General features: G+C 44.5%; 1 protein-coding gene across 1 annotated transcript in view; it reads right to left on the minus strand.

Moving 5' to 3' along the window:
- Positions 1–10,648, minus strand: part of SFMBT1 (Scm like with four mbt domains 1) — a 79,927-nt gene extending 69,279 nt beyond the window's left edge. Inside the window, exon 1 of the mRNA XM_054167344.1 lies at positions 10,566–10,648. The gene's annotated coding sequence lies outside the window, so the exon portion shown is untranslated. The remainder of the gene's footprint in view (positions 1–10,565) is intronic.
- Positions 10,649–25,873: the final 15,225 nt, after the last annotated feature.

A 25,873-nucleotide genomic window follows, 5' to 3' on the forward strand; every position in this document is an offset into this window, starting at 1 on the left:
AAAAACACAACATTAAAAGCTTGTTCATCTACACCAGAGCTGGGCACACTCAGAGGTGAATGGCCACAAAATGAACAGAAAATTGCTGAGGTAGAGAGAAATAATGAATGGATTTTTTACAAGGGCTGACAGAAAAACACTCATTTACAGCAAAATGAAATCACTTTTCTGGCTTCTCAATTCAACCATCCCCAAAATACTTACTACCTTATAGAGAAGTAATTCATGTCGAACATAAATCCTTTGGAACGGGGTTTAGTCCCCCTAGATGAAAAATCCACATTCTTGTGCGTCAGACACAGAGAGCACTACAGGCAGACTATTCTGACCTCTCTTCTAGACTGGGGATGTTCATTTTGCCATTTTCCAAGTGGAAGTAACCAGTGATCTGTTCACACCATAGCATGTGGGCTTGATGGCTCTGTGGAAGCCTGGGACACAGCATTTTCAAAACTTCACAGCCCAGGAAGTATAGAATAAGATTTTTTTAAGTATTGAAAATACCAGTGCTAAAAGTTCATACCACATGCTGCTCAGCAGATCCAGTCAAAGGAAACTCCATTTAATGAGGTTCCATCATTTAATTAAGTTATTGCAACAAGTAACTTATCAAGAAGAGTTTTATTAAGGATGTGACACAACCTGAGCATTAATGCCAAAACTAAGTTTAATGGTCACCTCAGGTGAAAGGGTGGTCAAAAACCAACAGGAACACCTAAGAAGATATATATGAACCGTTTCTGGTTCACATATCCTGCGCCACCACAATGAAAAATTTCCTACATTAGAATTGTGCATTTTAAGTCCTATGTGCCAGTTTAAGAGTCTTTTCCATGTGGAAGTTTTTTTTTCAGTATTAATGTTGCAATTTATCTTCATCCAATGTAATTCCTTCTCCCCTCCCCTGCAAAACACCTGCATGAATGCCCAAAAGGCCAACAACAGAAGCTGTGTTCACGTAAACCCAAAAGCCAGTTTCCCCATGCACATCTCCCCTGAGGTCCTGGCATACTGCTCCCCATGCCCTCTGAATTACCTATCTAAAACAGAAAAAAGAAAATCCATGGCACCAGTGCACAACTGTCCAGGTTTCAACTGTGGGAAGCTCTGAGCACCATTAATTCTGCAAGCCTGGTGTCCACAGACACAGTATTTTCTTTCTGGGACCTACTATTGTCCACAGACACTTGGAACATCATCTCATACATCAAAGGCCAACTATGAAGACAGGAAGCAAGGACAGAAGAAGTATTTTTTTCCACAATAGAAGGAGGACTAAGGAGTGTGTATGGAATCCTGCTATTCAATAGAAGCACACAAACATGAAGTAAGAGCAAAGTTTTGAGACAATAGACTACTAGCTAAGCAATGAAAAATAAATGCAGTTTGCTAAGAACTGCAAAAGGATAATAGAAGATGAAATTAAAGGTAGAATGAGAGAAAAAAATCACCTCACCTATACAATGAGGTCTAAATTAGCTACTGCAACTTAGGATTTTGAAATTGTTATCAATTCCATAGACATTAAGAGCCCCAAGGAACGGAGAAGAAAATACTGTGCTACAGTTCTGGAAACTCAGAGCACCTTGAGACATGTAGTGCTGGTGTCAAACTGCCACAGCAAGACTAGAAGATGCACCCAAATAAATAAATCAAAGTAGATCAGAGGCTTGAAATACAGCTATCTCTGCTAGCATAGAAGTATAACTCAATTTTGCAGGAAAGAAATACCCACAGCCATAAAGAGCAGTCCTGCCCAGTCCAGCACTGCGCACACACACAAGCTGTGAACAGGCTTCAGCATCTTCTGTACAATGAAAATGGCTCCTTCTTTGAGTTAACAGTGCCACTATGAAAGAGTACAAGAGATACGCGTAAAATCAAAACTACCATGGGAAAGAAGAATAAGGAAAGGTTATTCACCATTTCTCCTACCACAAGAACCAGAAACACAAACTGAAGCACCTTTTCATGATGCATGTAATTAAACTGCAGACTCATAACCACAGGAAGTTGTGGATTCAGAAAGGATTAGACAAACTGACAACGAAGGGGTGAAATCACTGGTTCCTACGCAGCCTGCACAGCCGCGTCACCAACTGCGGGAAAGATCCTGCTCTACTTCACTGCTGCTTAGCATCATTTCAAAAGGCTTTTGAGGTGAGACACAGGACTAGGTGTCCTACTGATCTGACACACTACAGCAATTTTTATGCTCATCACAGCTTAAACTAGACTTGAGGCTGCTCCTCCTCCAGCAATGCCAAAACTTCTCAGCGACCTCCAACAGCTATTACGCTGGTGGGTTTCTTTCCAATCCCACTGCTAGGCAGGCTCTCCAAAGGGTTAATTTTACACACTGAAGGGGATTCTGCCATGCTGTTTATCAGAAACCAAGTTTTTGCATTGTGGCATGCCAGATTACTCTCTTCTGTGCAGATAATAAAGAAATCTTTGAAATCCAAAACACACTGCTTGTTTCAGAGACTCTTCCAGCCCAACCACTGTAATGACCATACCCCAGCTTTCTGAAACAGCTCCTTACAAACACCAGTGCTGCATTTACCCTTAGAGGTGCCTCTGCTGGTTGACAGGGAGTTGTTAAGATTGTTTTGTAATATTATCTTTCACTCATATTTGCATGTAAGAGTGATCAAGTTTGATGAAGTGTATTTTGATGTCATCAACTATGTAAGCACAAAATAAAAGCATTTATACAAAGTCCTTTAATAAAAGCACATTAAACTACGTAATACGCAAGTCCTCAAGAACTTAAAAATAATTCCAAGTAAGATTCAGCCACTGCTTGGGGGAAAAACAGTATAAATGCAGAAGATTTAATATTTATGGAGCACTGAGCAACCTGATCTAGTGTGAGGTGTGCCTGCCCATGGCAGGGGTGTTGGAACTGGATGATCTTTGAGGTCCCTTCCAACCCTGACAATTCTGCGATTCTGATTAGTATTTAAATTAAAAGCTTGGCTTTACTATAAAAAGGTATTTTCTGGGGTTTTATACTGGTTAATCATAAGAATTATAATTCATGTCAAGTTGCTTTTAGACAGAAATTGGACTCCAGTAAGAAATAAACCCTGCATTTTCAATTACCTAGCTAAGTAATATTCTTGCCTTTAAAGCGTACAGAGAGAGAGCAGATACAAAGAGAACAACACCTTGGGTTTCAATTTAATAAGTACATAGTTAAACTAAGAAACATTAACTGCAATTAAGAAAGTGGCAGGTTTTTTTCTTGTTACCTTGTCCTTCCAGCTATTAATTCTCCTGTCTATATTTGTACCAAGATTAGAAGAAGTGGTAATCTTCCCTGATTTTTTCAGTTTCCAGTCATTATCTCTTTCTTACATAAGCGAAATTGGTTAAAAAATATCAAAATGAAACAAACCAACTGTCAGGCACACCCCATCTACAACGGCAGCGAGGCTAGAATTATCTGGAGCTGGCTTATTATCACAATAAACTCTGGATTCACATACTTAGCCAAGCCATTTCCCTAAATATTCTGGTTTCCATTAAGAGGAATGACAAAATACATGCTTAAATGTACTAGAAACTAAGTTCAACAATTAAGATTTGGCCATGACAGCAATGGGAACTCAAAATCCAGTTCCTCCCCTCCCCTTCAAATCTATTAAATAAGTTTAACAAATAACTTAAGCCATAAAATAATCGCCTTAAAAAGCAGACCTTTACTCTTGGTCACTGGGCTAAAAAGCCTTGCTGTTAACTTCATTAAGTCTTGTTTTGCAAATAAAGGAGCAAAAACTTCCCTGAAAGCAGGGATGATTTTTTTTATGCCTGTGCCCATGGTCACATTCGTTTAAAAGGAGTTGATTAGTTCCGTTCAATTGGCCAATTAGTGCTATATATGTAACACTTCTGACTGATCCTTCACTTTCATTATTTCTTAGAGCCATTAGTTTAACCCTCATGGTAACACTTTAAAGAGCAATGAGCAGAGTTAATTCTGGAAGGAAGGACTGCTGCTTTCAGTAACTTCTCTTTTAGGATGTGGATTATGTGAGTTCTGCAGGTCCAACAGCAAGACAGTATCCCATGTTTCCCCCCTGCCTGTCTGCTAAGCATTTTCTACCTGAACATTTAAGGATTTTCTGGTACAAGTCTTGTAATTTACATTAAAACACCACTCGAACAGTTAAGTACTAAACACATGAATGGGGGCACATCTGGAACTTTACATCAGGAAAAACTAAATATTTATATATATATATATAGAGAGAAAGCCTGTGTATATATAGAATACATACACCTGACAGGCTTCAACAGCATTTTTCAGTAATACTTAGAAACACCACAGCTTTTTCAGCACCACATCCTCGTTCTCAGAGCAAAGTTGATGGGCACTCAGGCCAATGGTGGCCTCCATTTGAGAGGAGATGCTTTGATGAGAGACAGATACCTATCAAAAAATCACTCTAGTTTCAGACAAGGCTTTACAGTATCACGGAGTTTTACAGTCCTTAGATTTAAAACACTTTTTATGTTTTATGATTATGAGACAGGTAACTTTCTTTTTTTTAAACCAGAGGCCACAGCATGTTTGAGCTGCAAACAGGCACGCTACTGCAATTCCTGAGGAGCTAGGCTATTCCTAAATGTATTTACTTCAGTCAAAAAAAACCCAACCAAAACCCAAATAAAAAAGTTAATGTTACTTTTATATACATTTTTACAGCTCACGAGACTGAGAAAGAGGCAAGAAATGCCAAAGCACCACTTCCTCCAGTATGAAGAGGGGAGACACCCACAGAATTTAGAAAGCCATTTGCAATAAACATGCACCCAACATCAGAGGGGAAGTTCCTCCACTTCCTGACTTGATCAGTTTCTTCTGGAAACAATGACAAATCTGAAAGTGCTGTTTATGGCTTTCTCTCACCCATCCCCAGAAGGAATAGAGACTACAGCCTTGAAATACATAAAGATGGAGTTCATCTCGTCCAGTTCACTTGATATCTACTTCAGTACCACTGCCCCAGTCCCTTACACCCTTGAAAAAGATTAAGTGACAAACAGCAAAACCTTGCAGGGGTCCTCCCCAACACCATTACTTCCAACCAATGAGCCGATTCTGCAAGACAGCATCTCTTGAGATATGCTGAGAGTCCTTGACTCCAATCAGCCAAAATGGGAGAGGAGGTCACTCAGCCCTACACAGTTTATTCTCAGAGGAAAGAAACATCCACGATCCATCTCTTCTCTCTCTCATCAGTACTCCCATCTTAAAGATGGTTTAATAGCTTCAGCATTTTTAGATAATATCAAATTCCACTAGTCTCCTTCCAAACTCATCTGTTTGAACAAAGAGATCATTTCTGTAGTGAACAGGAGTGTTGTCAAGTGTAACTGCAAATAAACCAGTGTAAATGAAGTGCCACAGCAATATAAACAACAACCTTGAAAAGCAGCAAGCTACTGCTCAGGGTGACTCTAGGGACAATAATCACATTGTAGATGTCCACATAACCTGAACAAATTGTTAAGATTATTTCTGTAACTAGCAACTCACCTAATTGTAGGCAAGCCCACCTGCCAAATCCAAATGGGTGAAAAAAGCCAAATCAAAACACACATGGCTCCTACCTACTTTAAGTGAAGGGAAAATTCCTCTTTGAGCACTGTTTATATGAAATCTGTGCAGCAAAAAGCTACTGTCATGTAAAGCTGCTCTTATTAAAAAAAAACCAGCTTGGAAGAGGAGAAATCCTAGTATTAGTGCCAGATAGCTACAGAATAGATGTTATTTCACTACAAGCCTTGATGAAGTCCTCTCACCTCAAGTTTTAACATTGCTGTTTACCTACTGTTTAACTTTTTTTTTTTTTAGGAAACAAGCTTCAGTTGATCAATTTGAAATGCCTGCATGTAGTTTTCTGTCCATTCTCACATGACTCTTCAAATCTAGTCAACAAAATGCCATGGAGGGGAAGCGGTCTCAAAGCTATTAAGATCCTACAAGTGTTGTACTAAGATGCTTATTTTCACAAGGAAAAGAAATCTAAACATCACTGACTCCACTGAAAGAAAGATCAGTGCTGATACTGCAGAGAATCCTGAAGAGGTAAGGCAGGAAAAAAAAAGGAGGGGGAAAAAGAGGAAGAAAGAGACCTTGGGACCAAGGCTTCCTCAGTCCTGTGGCTCCCAGGCCTTGTTTATTTGCACAGTTCCTAGTGAAATGCTCCTCACTGGTGTCTGTGGGTGATAATCCAATACTACTAAAACAAACAAAGCGGAAGGCTGCCCCTAAGACTTACAGCTTTCCATCTTCACAGTGTTTTAAAAACATTCATCTCTGGCTCTGTAACTACCATGCAATTTTGCATTAGTTAAAATACACTAATTGCCCAGAGACGTGGAGAGCTACCTGGAGAGTCCCAACTAATATGCAGAATATCTTGTTGCAGCCTAAGCTCACACTCTGCTTTCTCATAGGGGATCATTTAAAATATTCAAACAAGTGATTCCCCTAAGACATGCCCTATTAAGAACGCAGAGTAGAATTCTTGCTGTAATACTTCAATTCTACAGACTACAGGCTTTGCTAAGAACACTTAAAAAAAAATACAATCTCACTCATAAAAGAGGAGCATGATAACAACAACAGTAATTCTCCCATGATCACCACCAGTCCACAAAGGTTGTCAGGAAAGTCTAGGGAAAGCAAGGAAAAATCAACATGGATCCAGAGAGAATACCAAAAGTTTATGTGCCTTATGTACACCAAGTCTTATTTTTTAAAGAAAACATATGCTGTACTCTTAGAACCAAAACAATTTAAAAATCAAATGAGCAATAAGTAATATCTTGATGCTTCTTTCACAGGCTTTATAAAGAAAACTGAGCAGTGGAAAGGATTATGGATTAAAGTTAGAAAAAAATATATAATTACATTGAAAATACCACTACACTGATGACATGGTTTTTAAAATAAGAAGGTATTAATATATAACTAACATAAACATTTACTCCCATTTTCAACTTTTGCTAAACTTGGAGGATGCAAACTGCTAAATCTCCCTTTCTCCATCTTGCATACTAACACAACACTTGCCTTTAGGACAATTTCAGCAAAACAACACAAAAAGATCAACTCCTACCCCTTTATCCTCTGACTTTTCAAGTAAGAAAGTAATCTTCAGACAGAAAAGAAAAAACAACTAACTGCTTTAAACAGCACCCACTTCAAGTTTAAACCTATGACCTAAACACCGATAGCCATTTCCCAAAAGCAGAAGGAAATGGGCACAAAGTCAAGTCCACTACCAGCAGCAACACTGATGCTCAAAAAGCTACCAAAACAAAATCTGCTAATCATCAAGCAAGATGAGTCAGATGGCCAGCACAAAAGACATTCCAGTTCCAGAAAACATTTGTAACTTACACAGGCTACACAGTTCTAAGTCAGTGATCAGACTACAAGACACAGAAATGCACACTTAAAAGGTCAAGAAACCAAACCCAAAGACTATTCTGTAATTCTGAAATTGCTGGGTTAATATAGGAACAACAGATGTAATGCAAGCCCTGTATTTTTAGGTATCAAAAACTCCCTCCCCAAAATGCTCCTTACTAAACACCTCCCAGGTTTCAATTTCTCATGCACTTAAAGGACACTTCAGTGAATTTAGCATGAGTCATTTCACTGTCAACCTGTTCACGTAATTAAGTTGCCATGCGTCTAAAGTGCATCACTCGCAGGACAATTACTTAAGTCAAGCGAAAGGAAAGTGACTGTATTGATATCTGCATCACCGCACGATGATCGTGCCACCGCCAAACATCACAAGGGGAAGCACAGTAATGATGGTAAAGTGTTTACCAACAACAGAGTAGATTCCAAAAGTAAGCACCACAAAAAGGCTAAGGTCTAGACCTGCTACTGGTCTGCCATGAAACAACAATATAAAAACTCCTGTAATCTGCTACCAAAACATACCATGACAAAAATAGTTTTGCAAAACTCTTAAATATCTTCCCCACAAGACTGTGAAAGGGTTCCCAGAATATAAAGATTACACCATGCAAACCATCTCAGTCACCAACATGTCATCTTACACTTAACCCATCTTTCTCCTCCGTACAGCAATTGCTTAGATTTGCCAGGTTTAAGAATCAGATCATTCAATACCAGGAAATTAATAACAGAGGGGAAAGGAACTGCAAAGGAAAAGCCCATAAGGATCAATAATGACCAAGATCTGCCACTGTTTCTCAGCTATCTATCTCGCCCGTCTGTCTCTTGTGGTGAACGCACAAGCCAACTTTAACAGGATACTTCAGCCTTTCCATGTAACAGCCCAGCAGAGCCACACACCAAACATGAGCAAAGTCATTCTCCCCACACTTCCATGCTAACTCTTATGTGTGAGTCAGAAAATTGAGTAGAGTGAGATCTATCAGCTCTGTTTTGTTGTTTGTCTTGTCCAGAAACATCTTCTAATTTTTTTCCACTAATATGGGTTCTAAGAAGAACTAGGTTTCATTCTCATCCTTCAATCACAGCAACAATTCACAAACCAAAAGAGGAAATGGTTGAATTGAAGGCAGGATGCCCACTAAGTCTTGATCTTTTAGACAAACATGCTTTTAAAAATTATTTTAGAATTGTAAAGTCCACATCAGTAGTAGAACCTACCACACAGGAAACATATTTCCAGTTACATCACCTATTTTCATCTTGACAAGGATTTACTTTGCCCAAAGAGCTGGCTATTTTGGAACTGCCATCACAGATCTTAGCCAGATCAGGAACCCATCCTGCCAGATGCTGTGGACTGTAGCTACAGGTAACAGCCCCTGCTCTTAGAAGGATAACGCTGTTTGCCATTATCAATTTTTACTATTACAAACCAGATGCTTCTGAGTTCACACTTAGTAAGTCGCAAACCAAAGGTAATTCTGAAGTTACAGGATGGGTTATCATTTTCTCCAGCGTGACTTTTGCATAGTGCACCTCTGCAGAGTGCTCCCCACAGTAACCTCCTGGGCTATTGACAGCAGCCCAACTCCCATAAAGAAAGGAACAGCAAAGAAACAGCAAGGTAGGCCTTTCCTTTTGCTGTAAAACCTCTCCCACCAGAATTCTCCTGTCAGAACAGGTAAAACTGTCAGATGTAAAAGGTTACCATGTAAAAATATCTTATAATTTCAACAAGTTTCTCCCAAGTAAATGTAATTGTTCTGCTAAAGCACACATGTGACTGTGAAACAGGCATCACTGGCCTATTTCTAAATAAATAAGGGCCTTGTGGAACTGCAATAGCGAATGCAGTTTAAAATTCACAATTAACTGCCTGTGTTGTTTTTCATCTCCTTTCATTGCTTCCACTGTGGAAGGGGGGGGAAGGGGAGGGACCCTGGTAACAAGTTTGCAAAGCCACAGACGGAAAACTTGCACAGTCCTTCCTATGCGGGCATATCGCCCTCCCGCTCTCACCGGGCGCTGCCCGGGCAGGAGCCCTCCCGCAGCCGCTACCCCAGCGCCGATTCCTCCCCAGCCCGAAGTTGGCGTCCCGGGGCATCCCCGGCACCTCAGCGGCCTCCCTGGCAGTGTCACCAGCGGCGGATTTACGACTTCAGGTGCAGAAGCGGCGGGCAGCGTAGACCGACTCCCCGAGAGACAAAGGCTCTCGTTCGCCGGAGCGCCGCCGGGTGCGGAGACGCCGGAGGTGCGGAGCGGCGGCGGCGGGCGCGGCGCGCACACAATGCCCGGCCCCGCGGCAGCGCAGGCCCCGCAGCGCGGACGGCGGCGCTGCGGGAGAGCCGGCGGCGCGGCCGCGGAGGCGGTGCCCGCCCCTCTACCCCCCCGCCTCATACCCACCCACCCAGAACGGGAGGCGAAGAGCCGCCTGCTGACGGGCCACTTGACGGGGAGCGACGCCAGCCGCTGCCCCGGGCGGGACGCGCGCCGCGCCGAACGGAGCACGGCCGCGCCCGGCGGGGGTGCGGAGTGGGGTTTAAAGGTCCCCTTCCACCGCCATTTTGAGGGGGAGGGGGGCGAGCGAGAGGCGCTCGGTGGGCTCGCCACCCCACCTCGCCCCCGCGGGCGTAGGCACGGACGGGCCGCGGCGGGGCGGAGGCACAGCGCGCACAAAGTTCCCGCGGGGGCCCGGCCGGGCGAGGCGGCGAGGGCCGGGCGCGTCCCCCAGGGGCGCGGGGCCGGCCAGGAGGGCAACTTCGGCACGAGCGCGCCGCGGGACGCCGCGGGCCGGGGCCCCTAGCGGGCGCGCGCAGAGTTGCGCGCGGGCAGTTGCGCGGCGGCGGGCAAGCAGCCCCCGCGCATCGCTCCTCGGCGCGGGCCAAGGCGCGCTCCCCCCGCGCTGCCGCCGCCTCCCCGCCGCGCTCCGCCTGCCTCTTCCCCCCTCCTCCTCCTCCTCCTCCTCCTTCCTCGCCGCCTTTTTCCCGCATCCAAACTTCAGGAGCCCGGAAAAACCCGCCGGGCCCCGCGCCCCGCCGGCAAAACGCTCCCAACAGCTGCGCCCGAGGCCGCTCCGCCCGCGCACGGGCGCCGCCGCCACCCGCCTCACCTGCGGGGAGTTTTTCCAGCCCTGCGCCGCTGCCGGGGCTCCGGCTCCCCGGCGCTCCGCTCACTGCCTCATTCCAATATGGCACGGCCCGCCAGAGCGCATGCGCCCGCCGCCCGCCCGCCTGCTTCCCCCCCTCCCGCCCCTCCGCCCTCCCCTCGCGGCTTTTCGGGCGCTCCGGCTCCCTCCTGGCGCGGGCGCGCCGAGTCCAATGCTGCGCCGCCGGCCTCACCCCTCAATCGGGCTGTTCGGCCCCCCGGCCCCGCGGGGCCACCCGCCGGCCCCGCCCCCGTCGCTCTGCCCCGGGCTCGTGCCCCCGGACACCTGCTCCCGCCGTGCTGGGGGCAGCGCAGGCTTGGCCGCCGGTAACGGGACGCGCCGTAGCCGCGACTCTGCTGGGCCGGGCAGGGCCGAGGCGAGGGGAGGCAAGGCGGGTGTTCCCGCCCCGCCCGGGCGGCTTCGCTCCACCACCGTGGGCAGGGGCACAGCCCGCCAGGCGGCCAGTGCTTCCCGCGGGATGCGCGGTGCCATCTCCATTCCCCCCGTGCCTCGGCCGGGATTAAACCCCTTTTCCCCTCGGAGATAAGTCGGCCCCGTCGGTCAGGGCGTGGGGCCCGGTGGTGGCCCCTGCGCGTGGTCGAGACAGCGACCCTTCGAGCGGGGCCGCGCAGCCAGCGGGCCGCGCCGGCGCCGCAGTTTACAGGGAGTGGGCGGGCGACACCGGTCCCGTGTCCCCTCTCTCGGAGGGGACCGGCGCCCAGTGCACTCGCCGCCGCTGCCCGCGGCACAGCGAAGCGAAAGAAAAAGGAAGCGGGTTGTGCAACATCGCGCTCCTCCTGCCCGTGCGACGGAGACGGAGGGGTGGAAAGGGAGCGGCCCTGCGCCCCGGTCCGCGCTGGCTGTCCAGACCAAGGCGGTGGCCAGCCACGAGCTCACCGTTCAGCGTGGCAAGCGGCGGGGGAAGACAGCGGGAGCTGAGCGCGGAAAGCCCTTGCGCTCCCCGGCAGCGCATCCGCCCGCCCGCTGCGGCGGTGGCGGCGGGCCGAGACGGCGGCGGGAGCACTGCAGCCGCGCTCTGTTCCGCTCGCCGGGAGGAACGCAGTGCCCGGCGGCGGGCGCTTAGCCGGCCGCCGGCTCTCCCAATCCGGCAAGCATCCGCCTTACCGTTGTCTGAATATTTACGGCGGGGCTTGTTGGTGCGTACGTGCTCCTGGCGTTGTGGCGGACACTAGTTGCTGTCAACTAGCACTAAGTGCTGGGAGGGGAAGAGCAGGCGGGACGGAATATGCTGTAACCGCTTGTCTCTGAAGTAGAGAAGTGCCGAGGAATAAAAAGCTAACAGCAGGCAGGAAGAACCAGTGTAACCGTGAACTTGCTAATTACGCATCCCCCGGGCAAACGACATCCACTGGTCTGTATGCGGTGGCACCACGGAGACATGCCGAGCCCAAGTTACTCCCGAGCGGGGCACTGCGATACTAAGCAGGATGTGCACGGCCACGCACCCTCACGGCGGAGATTTCGCTCTCCACGAGGATGAGAAGCCGCCGTTTCCCACTGGTTTGAAGTAAAAAGCGGAGTGGTTTCTCCTCGCTCTCGAAAGGGAGCCCGGCGCGCCCGGGACAGCAGGGCCCGCGCCCGGTCAGGAAGCCGTCCCCCGCCTCGGCAGCCCCCGAAGCGCTGCCCACAGCAGGGCCCCCTCGGGCTGCCTCCCCGAGGTTCCGTTTCCCGGTAAGGCTAGCGCGGCCCGGCGGCGGCCCGCCCGCTCCCCTTCCCGCCGAGCCCGGGCCATCCGCTAGAGGGGGGTCTCGCTATGCCGATCCGGGTAGCCCCGCCGAGCGCAGGGTGAGCCCCGACCGGCCTCGGGCTGGCAGACTGCAATTAACTCTTCAAATTAAACTACTTCTGTACCGCCTAATTGAGTCCCAGCAGACACCAGCTGGATCATCGAGTGCAGCCCTGGGGCGCCCCGGCCAGACATCCAGGCTCCGTGCGTCCCGAAGAACATATCCACGTCCAGCGGGACGCACAGAAGCTATCCCCTTCCCAAAGCGCATCCTCTAAGAAATTTGAGGAGTTTTTCTGCAAAAGCCCCAAGCTACAGCCTGCAACAGAGAGAACGCCACACAAGTCAGAACTATCACTAAGTTCTCAGGCCGGCAGGAGAGAGAAACATGCCCTTTCAAAGCGCTCGGGTGGTCCTGGGAACTGGCCTTTGGTACATACGCAAAGAGTGCAGAAGACGCAACATGATGCTCACCAGTCTGATCCGTGCAACACCTGGAAGGTCTCCTTTTTTCACTGCACACTGACTTCTGTGTACTATGAACTGTCAGTTGCATAAGGGTAGCTTATTTGCAGAGGCTTCAACAGCGTCATGCTAAGTTATAACGCTTTGTGATGTGCAGAAGGTTAAGGGAAGTTGAATCTTCATTTCTGGATCTTCTAGTGCAAACTTCCTGATGTGGGGACTGACACCCCTCAAATGCACATTTAATTGAATGGGAATTAGAACTCTTTACACCCCTCTTGTGGGAATAACAACACACGAGATGCCCAATGCCCTTTTATTGTCCAGTTTGGAGGATGAGCTGTATAGCTGCTCTGTCACATGGGTGCCCTGCCTTCAGACAGCCTGGGTGCCTTGCTTTTGTCTTCAAGGTTTTTCTAGCATCTACTCCTCTGAAACGCTCTCATTTCCAGTCTAAATGTATTCACTCCCAATTTATAGCCTTTTTCTTTCTTTACTATTATTACCCTTCAAATTAAATATTTTTGCCCCTCTGCTATTTGCTTGAAATATCTCAATAAATAGCAATTAGATCATCACCGATCAGTCTTTCTGCCACGTGTTTCATCTCTGTATATAGGCTTTCCATTCTTGCAGTGTCCTCTATGCTTTCTGCCCTGCGTGCTCTGTTCTAAACGAAGTTTTAACAACTGCCTTGTACAACGATATTAATACCTTGCCACCTACTGAAAATACCTCGCTCAATGCATCCCAGAATACATTAGCATGTTTAAGACCATATTACAGTAGCGTTGTGGCTACCCCACAACCAATAGCATACCTGGATTCCTCTCCTTCTAATCTCACGTTTGATAAACCTCTGAGCTTACTTGCAGTTATTCTAATTAATCTTCAAGTGCATGACTTCTTGCTATTCCATTCCAGCCCATTTCTAGTACTCCAGGCAATAGATCATCTTTAGCATTTGTGCTAGTGCAGTTTATGAAGATACTATGCCTTAAAAAGTGAGCCTTGTTGTATTTCTGAGATTATTTACCATCCAGCCTGCTCAGAGGTTTCCACTCTCCCACGGCAACTCACTCTCTGTGCAACCCATCCACATCTTTGGCCATGTCAGAAAGTTGGTACACGCTGTTCCTGTGCTCTGCTCCTTGGCTTGTCAAACTTCCCAGCTACTCACAGGTTTCCCTGTATGCTCCATTTCTTCAACCAAAGCTACTGCTGGCAACACAATCTCCGAGAACTGTGATGGTTCACCTCTTTCCCCACAGCCTCTTACTGTGTTCTGGCACTTGCTTTTGTTTTGGTGCAGGCCATTTCTTCTACAAAATTAAACCTGAATGCTTCATGCAAAATAAACCACATGTCTTCTGGGGTGGCTGGCCTCCTAATCATTAACAACTTTTCTTTTTTTTGCATCAAGTGATCAAAGAGGGATTATAATTTTTCTCTAAATGCTTAGCAGCTGAATCACTGACTCGCATCTGCTATTAGCATCACACCACCTTTTCCTTTTGCCATTCCCTCATATTAAGGAAAACCTGTTTTGAAGGTAAGTTTTCAATCTGTGTGAACAGCACTAGATAATCAGTTCCCAGGCTTAAGTGTCAGCCAGTTGTTCCCTAAGCAAGACTTTTTGCTCCTTTCAGTGAACGTCCAGCTTGACTTTATTTTGCTACATTAATAAGGACCACATTCGACTGTGAGTGCCGAGAAGTGCCTCTGCCTGCACAGAACTGTTGAGTGCACAGACTGTGGGCTCAAGCCATATCTCCTTGTGCTGAGAATGGGACTGGGGCAGGTCTGCAGTCCTGTGTTGTACTCAACTCATGGTGTAGAGTGTTGCCCTTCAGTGGAGTGGGCATAAATAAGTTATAGGGACATCACAAGTGTCTGGCAGGTCTGCAGTCCTGTGCTTGTACTCAAACAATGGTATAGAATGTTGCCCTTCAGTGGAGTAGGCATAATTAAGTTATAGGGACATCACAAATGTCTGTGGGAGCGAAACACATAGGTGATTGCTTTATGTTATGGATCTATTAATTAAAAATTGGTACAAGTTGGTTAAAACTTCTTGTTCCTACTTCTAGAGTAGAATATTTGCTTCAGTAAAGATTGTGAAATTGGACATAACATAGACGTATGACTGCCATGTACTGGTCTTACTGGAATTACTATTTGTATCTTATGTGGAGAATCTAAGAGTGCTTCTAAAATCCCAGAACTCCTCACAGCCCTCATCTGCAACCCAACCCCTTAATGGGGCAGAAGTAGGTGTCTGTGAAGCAAACAGAGGCATCACAGGAGCTGCACAGCAAACCATTGTGGTCCAAGATGCCAAAGGGAAGCTGAGACAAAGCTGAGTTAGTCTAACTCTACTCCACAGGGACCTCAACACAGTGGTTTGAACTCATTAAATTTTCCCTAACTACAGGGACTTTCTCAGCAAATGCTGTTGATGTTTAGCTGTTAGCTTAGAACTGCATGTCTTGTTCCAAAATATACAGTATTTTACTACGGTGCTGAAGAACAGAAATTGGCGAAGACTTTTTATCATTCTGTGCTCCCCACTGGTCCCATGGGCATCAATGTACAGCCTGTACTTTTGGGATAATAACCAGAGACATATGTTGGTGTATTTGCAGTTGCCATTTCTGTGGTCAATGAATCAGACTAACTCTAAGCCAGAAGATAAACTGCTGTGGGTGACTGGGTGACATCCCTGGACTTCTGTTTTGCTGTTCCCGTTTTCAAACTTTGTTTAGTCTGAAAGTTATGTCATTTTTAAAGTTGGTGAAAGGCTCAGCTGACAGCCCTGTGAAAGACAATCTGTTCATCCCCAAAGGAACAGAAACAGTGGAAAAGCCATTCAGTCCTCCCTTTGCTGCTGCAGAACATGCTGATGGCACACAAGGTAAGTGCAATTCAGACCATCCATCTCCTTCAGTGGCCTTGTTAAACATGCTCCCGCTGTTAGCAGCAGGTGCCAAATGTGCCAGTAGCTTATGGTGTGGACACTGGGGATGTTAATAGTTATTGAGACAACACTTTCCTTTGTTTCAGATATTCAAGACAGCTCTCTCAAAAGGCATTTTGTTTGTGTGCAGATATGCTTAATAAGGTTCAGCTGTAGGATAGAAGGAAGAAACAGATCCAAGTGGTTTTCTCCATACCTTCTCTTCCCCATCTGCCTGCTTTCTGGTTTCATGACTCTAGATTTGGCACAGGAAGCTTCAGGGCCTGTGTAGATCCCTTATCAGTCATTTCAAGTGACAAAAAAAGAGGCTACAGGGCCTTTAGTTAGACACTTAAGTGGCAGTAGCAGAATAAAGCATCTGTAAACTGGTCTCTGCAGCATAGGGCACCCACTTGCCACCTTCTCTCAGTTCAGCTTCTAGGCATGCTCTTTTATTATTGACTGCTTTTTCCACCTGCATTTTTGGTGCTTTCTCATTTCACCTGACTGCTGTACACCTAATTTTTATTTTTTCCTGTTAATATCTATTCTACATCCATTGGGTTGTTTGGTTTATTTTACACTACAGATTAATTCCCAACTTCGTAAGAAAAAAGACTTCATGAGAGAAACCTGTTTTTTATCAGTCATGATGCTGTTCACTTTACATGTGTAATTTTCCTCTGCCCTTTTAAAATCTATCCAGATATAGCTTTTCACAGAAGATTTACTGTACCTGTACCTGTGCAACAGCTCCAGTGCTAGCTGAGTTCCCAAGGTTCATAGAACAATAATTAATGGCAAAAAACTGACATAAAGTAGATTCCTTCACACTTTTTTTTGTGACTAATGGCAGAAAGTTGAACCCTTCACCTGGAAAGGAAACAAGTCACTGATGAAGTGATACAAGCCTAAAGCTGAGCATTACGAGAGTCCAGTATTTCAGATCTGGAATCCTGCCTTATTCTAAGTCCCCTTGCACACAGGTAGAGATAAAAACACTCAATCTCTCACAGAGCTTAAATGCTATTCTGCAGAAGGGCATATATAAATATTTTTTCTGCCATCAGAAAGAGTCATTTTGAAGTTATCTTTGGAAGTTTTATTAGAATGTTGCCCCTTTTAAGAGATACTGGCCACAGAAAGCAGTGCCATGCCGTCCTACACCTTCCCCAGGGCAGTCTCTCCTTATCCTTCCTATGACTGGATGTTAGGATAGGTGCCAGCTTTTCATAGTTAAACTGTTGAAGACGTTGCATGTGTGAGGCACATTATATAGGTCACAACAGAGTGGAAAACACTCCACAGACTAAAGCCTGGGGGCAAAACTGTGAGTAACCCTGCAGTTTTCCTGGGTTATTTACAGGAAAGGGTGGCTGATGCCCAAATAGGAAATCACTGCTGATTCTGCAGATTTTTGATACCTGGTAAAATACAGGAAGATGCAGCAAGCTTTGTTCCTCCATTCTAGTTTGTTCTAGTCCTCTTTTGGTGTTTTTGTTTCTTTGTTTTTATTTGTTTGGTTGGCGGCTGTTTTTGTTGGGGTTTTTTGGGGTGAGGAGGGGTGAGTGGAAAGGGGAAGGTGTAACTAATCTCCAGAATGTTACTAGGCCTCCTTCCACATTCTGTTGCCTTTGGAAACTCTGAGGTTGGTGCAAGTGAAACACTTCATCACTTAAGAAACCATGAAGCAGTCTCAAAGAGATCTTGACAATAACATCGAAAAGCCATCACCCAGCTCTGAACACAAAGCTGGATTGGGAGTGTTTCCTTTAGTACTTAAGTGCTGTGCTAGCATAGGTCTGTCAGCACAACAGGCAAGAGGAGATCCCATTGTTTAAATTTCTTTTTCTGTGTCATCAAGATTATGATAACATTCCAGATGAGAAGAAATAATTTCCTAACTGTCACCGTCTCACAGTACAACTTTTGGAGTAGGCACCCTTAGGAATATGACAGAGGACTGAAATGCTATTTGTGCTTGTGGCTGCACATGAACATTGGGACACCACTTGCTTCTTCGTGTGCCCCATGGCTCTTATATTTCTGCAGCATGGCCCATCTCTGGGTGTACACTACTGTAACAGAACCAGTGTTGAATCAGAGCAAATAAGATCTGGGGCCAATAAACACAGAATGAAAGAAAAAGCAAACCACCAAAACCCAAGAAAACAATAGAAGGAAAGCAAATATGGTCATGAAAGAGGAAAATGTTGACTATATAAATAGACTGCTTAAAAGATACTTTAAGAAATAGAATATTCATCTCTGTAGAAAACAAAGCCCCTCTATTTATATAATATTAAATTTGTTCATTTATGTGTCTCCTCTTAATATCCTACCCACTTCCTAGCTTCTCACAAAATTCAGCTCCACATCTGTACAAGATAGTTACCATCAATGCCAAATACTTAAGTACCTTCGGCTTCAGTAAGATTAGCTTTCAAATACTTGCCCGTATTGTCAGTATTTAGCTCTATTTGACCAAGATCTTGCCAATACCAATTTTAAAGTATAGAAAGAAAGACATACAGGGAATGATTTGGGTTTTTTAAAGAGGTACAGATGGAAAGGAGAGGCAGACAACATGCTTTTTAATGATACAGTTTAGTTACCACAATGAAATTGTGCAAAAGCAATACTGGAATTTACCTAAGAAAACACCCAGTGTATTAGTTTCAATTTATGGGGAAAATTATTTCCTCCACCCCCAGATTAGAAATGTTTCTTTAGTTTTGGAAAATCCTGGTCAGACCAAGCACAGAAAACCAGATTAGGAACACAGATTATGAAAAGCAGTAAAGTAGCCCATCTCGTTTCATTATGCAAGCCGAAAGAAACACGGAAATTAAACTAAGAGCGGGAAAGCAACTAAGACTTAAAACTGTGTTGGGAATACTCCAAAGACTCATTAACAGATGAAAAAGTATGATTATCTTATTAGGAGTACTACCACCCATACAGAAGCTCTGATCAAAACAATAATTAAACCACCAATAACAATTTCCCTGCATCATTAAATACTTTTGTACAAATAAATTAACTCTGCCAGCCAGAAACATCAAATGGAGATAATTTACCTCAACCAACCAAAAAGTCCAAATACTCAGAAGGCCTCTCACATTCTTACCTGGGAATGTGACACCATCTTTCTTAAAAAAAAATAATAAATCTTTAAAATAAATGATCTTGACAGCATCCCTATAAATTTCTGTATTTACACCACCACTGATAAATCAATGAACCATGTGCCTGGAGATAACAACCTGTCCCTTTGCCAGTGGTGAAAACAGATTCTCTTCCAACTAACACATGCAGCTGGGCAGGAGTATTTATTTCTGAGCAAAGTAAATGGACACTCAAGTGCAATTGTTGATATGCAGAATCTGGCAACAAATCAATATTGACTTTAAATAGCCAATTTATGCCATTACTTTTTTTATACCTATGAATCTTGTTAAAATCCCATAGCATGCCATCCTGAAGCAGCAAAGCCTGCTGAATTTCTTTTGGTTTGTGGCTTTATCGAATTTGAGGCTTTAAGAACCCTGTTATTGGCCACTGTCACTTTCCAGCTTTTCTCTTTTATTGGCTTCCTTTGAAATACCTTCTGAGCTCTTATATCTTCACTTCAATTTGATTTTTTCCCCTTGTATCTGAGAAGGGTGCAGATCTGGAGTTGGCCTCTTTGTATTACAGTCTTGACTCTACAGAGGCAACCAGTACCCATATTATTTGGGGGTTCAGGGGCATGGATTAAAGCAGAAATACTGAGCCTTTACTTGAGTTCCTTTAGGCACTCTAAACAAGTGTAAGTATATTAGACAATTTGCTAGATCATGCAAAACTGCCTTCTGGAGCTACATAAATAGCAGTGCTCATGTTTATATCATCTTGTAGCTTAGTTATCAAAAATCTAAGATCAGGATTAAGAAAAGTGCCTGTGGTCAAAATCAAAATATAGACACAGAAATACGATGCACAAACCAGGAACTGAAATTCCTATATAAAGCAAAACCTAACCTTTCCAGATGCACCTCCAAAAAGGGGTCTGGTACATAGGCAAATCAGCACTTGTAGGGAACTTCATCCACTGCAGCTCATACTGTGCCTATTGAGGGGAAAGAAGAGTAATACAGTCTCAGAGGTGTGTTACTCGGGAAGCTTTTACTACCAGAATGCTTAAAAGAGTGAAAAAAATACGAATCTGAAATAGATGAGAACTGTGGAGCCTTATATTAGGATGACAGCTTAACACACATTTTTAGGAGCACCTTTCACGTGACAAGTTCAACCTGTTCATGGAAATGAGGAAACAGGAAAAGCCATTGGATGAACTGGGGCAAAAGAGAGCTTTGTTTTATAATGTGCTAGACTCTAACACTTTCATCGACTAGCTACTGTTTCCGTCTTGAATAAGTTCAGCAATTGAACAGGTTTACATGTTTATTCATTTTCTCGCTTAATTCAACAGGAAGTTGTACAACAAATCTAACTGTACTGCTGTGGGGAAAAATACAGGCTGCGTCCCACAATAGATGCAGTGATCAGCACAGTCATGAGCATCTGCATATGCGAGTCCCTTAAGAAATGCCACCTAATTTTTAGAACACCTTGCAGTGTGCACAATACAGCGAGAATCAGACCTCGCACTTACTGGTGTAACACAATTATTGCTGCACTGTCAGAAAGCAGACCAGACCCCTTGAAGTGTCACTGAACAGTTAACTGTTTTGGGGCTTATTTTGTCTTCTTTTGTGGCATCCATTAGAAACCATCTCTGGAGAGAAGGTAGTAAACCAGGAGGACCACTCTGATCCATTCTGACGAACCCCATATTCTTAAATCACGCTCTTTAGTTTCCCAAATTAACTTACCTCATGGTTTCCCCTTTGTGCCTAGAAAGATTTATTGTTTTTATTCAACCTGAAAATCTGCTGGCATTAGATATATTAGGATACCCACAGGTGGTTCTTTTGTCATCCTATCACTGCAGTGGGAAGATAGCAAAATAAATCAATAAAAGCAATGTCTTGGTTGATGCTTGGGGAAACCAATCTGTGGTTGAATATATAGCTCAGCAACGGACTGCCCTGTGTGCAGACTGCACCAGGTACCATGGCTTCCACTCACTGGAGATCTCAAATAAGGATTCTGGGTTTTACTTACTTTTTTCCCACCACTCACAATTTTATCTAAGTCTGTGTTCTTTTAAAAATAACAGGGATTTTGTTGTTGTTGTTTGGTTGGGGTTTTTTTGGATGCATGCTAGAGTGAGGGTTATTTTTCCACAAGGTCATGTTTTCTTTCTTTGATTTGAACACATTTGCAGCAAGATTCTAATATAAAACTGGTCTTCAGTTGCCATTATCCAATGTTTGTTTTCAAAGACTATATGCAAATCATGCCAGTGCTGCCTTCTGCACTTCCTCCATTTTATTTTCTATTGAGACTGAATGCGAAGAGCTGCAGTCTCTTTTCAAGATCATGGTTGTTGCAGCAGAAAACCAAAGCTATTTCCAAAAGTGAAATTTCTTAGGATCTGTACATCTTCCTCTGCTTATAATAGAAATGAGTATGAGCATTCTGAGTCTTTAGCTACCTAAAGGAGAAGCAGGGTGGATATGGCAAGAAAAGCAGTTATTAATAAATCCATGTATTTATGCTCTGTTCAAGTGAAACGAGTGGCAATTTATCCTGTAGCTGACTTCTCCAGATTATTTCCCCTAGGAACATTAGGGACATTAGGAACAGTGGACATTAGGAGGCATAGGCACAGTCAGCCAGCTCCTGCAGAGAACAGTCTTCAGTTGAACTTGGTGCCCTGAGAATCGTGCAGTTCCAGGGCACACAGGGCAAGCTGTTGCTGCCCTCCTGCTTGTACAGGGGGAACCATTCCCCAGTGCATGCAAAGAAACATTCAACAAGCCTCACACACACACAAGTATACATTGCCTTGGATTACGTGTATTTTCTGGACTCCAGACTAACTGCCAAAGAAACATTACTCAGAGCCTGAGCTGAGCCAAGGAGAAATGAAGCAATGTTTATCAGGATCTAGCGATCTCTGTGCCCTCAGAAGGGTGCATTGTCCCACTCTTGTCAAACTAACGTTGATTTTGTACTTGAAGATATTGATAATGCAAAACTGATAATATAATTGGTTTAATAATTGAAACCAGGAAAGAACCACTACTGGGAAGCACAGCCATGGTTTACTGGTATCATATTAAAGGAATAGAATAGAATAGAATAGAATAGAATAGAATAGAATAGAATAGAATAGACCAGGTTGGAAAAGACCTTCAACATCATCGAGTCCAACCTATCATCCAACACTATCTAATCAACTAAACCATGGCACTAGGCACCCTATCCAGTCTCTTCCTAAACACCTCCAGTGATGGGGACTCCACCACCTCCCTGGGCAGCCCACTGCTAGTGCTGTAGATCTGATTAATAAATGTTATAGGTTTTTTTCCCTTGAATACAGTGTACAAGTGCACAGCCAAAAAGCAAAATACATAAGAACAAACAAAGGCTGTTTCCTACAGGCTGCTGTGCCTACTCTACAGAATATTTTAGACCTTGTCAATCAAATATAGGAGGTATTCCGTAGAGGTGGTTACACAGTAGAAAAGGGCATCCTGTTTTCCAGACTTCTCAGGTCTAAATTCCCTTTACTGCAGAGCCAGGTGCTCCTTTGTGTCCCTGTTACAGAAGTGAAGCTCTGCAACTCACTGTCAAGGAGAGCATTTGTTAACTGTTTGCAAAATAACCTCGAGTGAACAAACATTTAGCTAAATAGCCAAAACATGCATAAGGTGCTCTAAACAATTTTCAGTGCTATCATCTGTAGCACAAGATGCTCATGTAACGAGTCATGCCAGATGTTAGGTATGAACCCACTTGTTTCCACTGCATTTACACTGTGGTAGGGTTGTTTTAATCCTCTGACAATTGCGGAGAGACCTTGCTGAGGCAATAAAAGCCTTCCTCTGCCCTAGCGTATCTGAGGGCCTTACAGCACCAGAACCTTTGTGCTTTGTTTGCGTCCAACATCAATGGTCAGGAAGCTTTGCAGTGGGACTAGCAGCCAAGGCTTGCTCACCTTATTTATGAGCACTACTCAATGCAATTATGCAGCTACTATTGTGAAGAAAGAAAAAATACTTTTGTTTGTTTGTTTGTTTGTTTGTTTGTTTTCCCCCCGAAACAGTTTTGTGCAGAAAGAGACTGTGTGGGAGTTTGATTACCAAACCAGCTGATTTAAGCATTTCTTTTGCTCTTTTATGCCTGCTGTATAGTCGTGTTTCTGTACTTTTTGGTTCAAAAACTGGACAGCAGAGGGTGCCAAACCCCCAAGAGGGAGAGCACCCAGGCCCAGTGAGCTCTCATGCATCACCTTAATTCCCCGCGTTGATAGTTCTACTCCAGCAGGAGTGGTCAGGCCACATCGAGACACTTCAGAGCCACATGTTCCATCTGCGCTGATAGCTGTACTGGAGTGTATTATCTCATTTGGTTGTGTCAGCACTTCCATTACAGTTTATAACCTCTTACTTTGTGGATCAATCTAGGCTATTGCAAGCCAAGTTATTTTCTCTCTGATGTGCAATTGGCACTCAATGTTATCTCAGGAATCTGAAGCCATGTTTTGTTATCAGGATGTTGCAGAGACGACTCACTAAATTAAAAGGAAGCACTTGATCATACAAAGCTGAGCATAAACCCTCCCCCACCTTGAACATGTGGTACAAATATGACACAACCATTGATGAACTAAATCTGTTTAACTTAACATCGTTTATATGCAGCTTTTTACTGTGGACAAAGAAACATGAGATTAAAACATCAAGAGCCCTGAAATTCCATTCTCATCCTACAGTGAATTATGAAATGAAGTGGTATTATATTAACAGACATTCCTTCCTGTTCTAATAAAAAGATACACAGTCTACATTTTCTGCAAACACTACTCATGGGAATGAGATGGAAATTGGTCCTCAAGTAGTAACTAGTTACAATAGCTCCTAAAAGAGTCTGCAAATTATTCTGATTGTATTTAGGAGCCAAATCCCAAAGCCTTTATTGTATTCAGATTTTTGTTCTCTGCTGGAGTCAAAAATTGCTGCACTTGGTCCAAAGAACATTTGTTTCTCCTCTATTTCTTGCCAGTTTCTGTACTGAAGATGAGCATCGTCAGATGGCCAATTTTACTGTTCACCTACCTGATACATGCAATCACTGGCCCATTATTTGTACACAGGGATGGGATCCATCATTCCTAATTGAAAATTTTGCAGATAACAATTGATAATTTGTAAACAGTTATTCACTTTGAATGAGTTATGTAGGCCCTGTTTACTTAATCTAGCTATTTGTCAGCTTTATCAGTCACTTATCAACAGAAGCAGAACGCAGGCCACATATTACCCATTTATCATTCTTTCCTGTCTCTGGAACACACAATATATATTGCACATGCCACAGCATTGGTGAAATAGCTCACAGTGTAACATCGCCAGCAGAGCTAAGTGTAATGGTTATTTTCTCAGTGCCAGAAACTTGTAGGGCACTTCATAACAGCAGCAACATTTTCGTTCAGTCCCAATACTTCGGCCTAACAAATTAAGTAATTGTAAATACGCCGCTTTTGCAGGGGGTTAGGAAAGCAGGTGGGGCGATGGATTTGAAGCTGGACTGGGAGTACCTGATGTCCCTGTGCAGTAATGAGGAAGGATGTTTCCTAAACAGGGGAAAGTGCAGGGGAAAGGATTCATAGATTCATAGAATACCAGGTTGGAAGGGACCTCGAGGATCATCTAGCCCAACCTTTCAGGGTAAGAATGAGAATTGAAACTGTCTCATGGAGGGGGATCCACCACCTCCCTTGGGAGTTTATTCCAATGTTTAAAAGTTTGAATGGTGATTTTATTTTTTTCTGGTATCCAGTCCAAATCTGCCCAGCAGCAACTTGTCCCCATTACCCTTTGTCTTTACCGTCTGACTCTTTGTAAAAAGGGAGTCTCCCTCCTCGTGACAGCTGCATTTTATGTACTTGTACATGGTTGTGAGGTCTCCTCTAAGCCTTCTCTTCTAAGGCTGAACAAACCCAGTTCTCAGCCTTCCTTCAAGATGCAGCCAGAGAGGCCCTGTGGTCCCTCAGGGTACGGGGAGATACAGTTTTTAATATCTTTGTGTAGTAGCACATGATACTGAAGTTCACTTCTGTAGACAGTAACAATTCCAAAGGCATACGGCCACGAAAATGACCTGTGATTTCTTGCTGTACAGGCAGTGCGATGCCCTCAGCCTGTAGCCAGCAATACTCAGGGCTGCAAAAGTCAGTAACATTTACAACTCCTTTAAATCAAGAAAAGTGAATCACCAGCACCATCTCCCCTCACCAGGCCTTGCCAGTCGTGTTGGTGCCCCAAACTGGAGGGAAATGCTTTGGCTGAAATGTGAAATTCACCTCAACAGCTTGGCCTCAGCAGTGGCTTCTCCTTGCAAGCACCTCCTCTGGAGGGAGCCTCCTAGGGAGCTGAGCTACCTCAGTAATAGCTGCAGACTGCACCACCCCAAGGGTCACCCTGCTGAGAAGAAGCTTCTAGAAAGGCTTTCAGGCCCTGCAGCCGAGTCGGCTGCCTCATGTCTCTTCACACATTGCATGGATGCCCCTCTGAATGTATTTTTCCTCATGCCAGCATCCCTCCTCCTCTTTACCTTATACTTAATCCTGTGTATTTCTTTTTACCTTTCAAATGGCCTCCCCCTTGCCCTGTCCACTGCTGGCAGGGCCTAGCTGGGGCTTCATCCAGCCCTGAAACTCAGCACAGGAGTTCTGTTATAATTTCAATCCCAATGTAATTACTGTGTGCTTTAATAAAAAGACCGATTGGAACACCAAGGTTGGAAAGTCACCAAGGCTGTCCTTACCCAGCAGTAAATAGTTCACTGATAAATAAAAGATGCACACTGCAGCTCTCGCAAAACAAGGGCACTGGGCTCGGTACACAAGCTCGAGTAAAACACCAGACAGTGAGTATCATCACTCTGTAACCTTTCAAAGCAAAGTCTGTCAGGAGGAGGAAGACTTAG

This window comes from Dryobates pubescens, chromosome 1, assembly GCF_014839835.1.
Source record: "Dryobates pubescens isolate bDryPub1 chromosome 1, bDryPub1.pri, whole genome shotgun sequence".
Lineage (NCBI taxonomy): Eukaryota > Metazoa > Chordata > Aves > Piciformes > Picidae > Dryobates > Dryobates pubescens.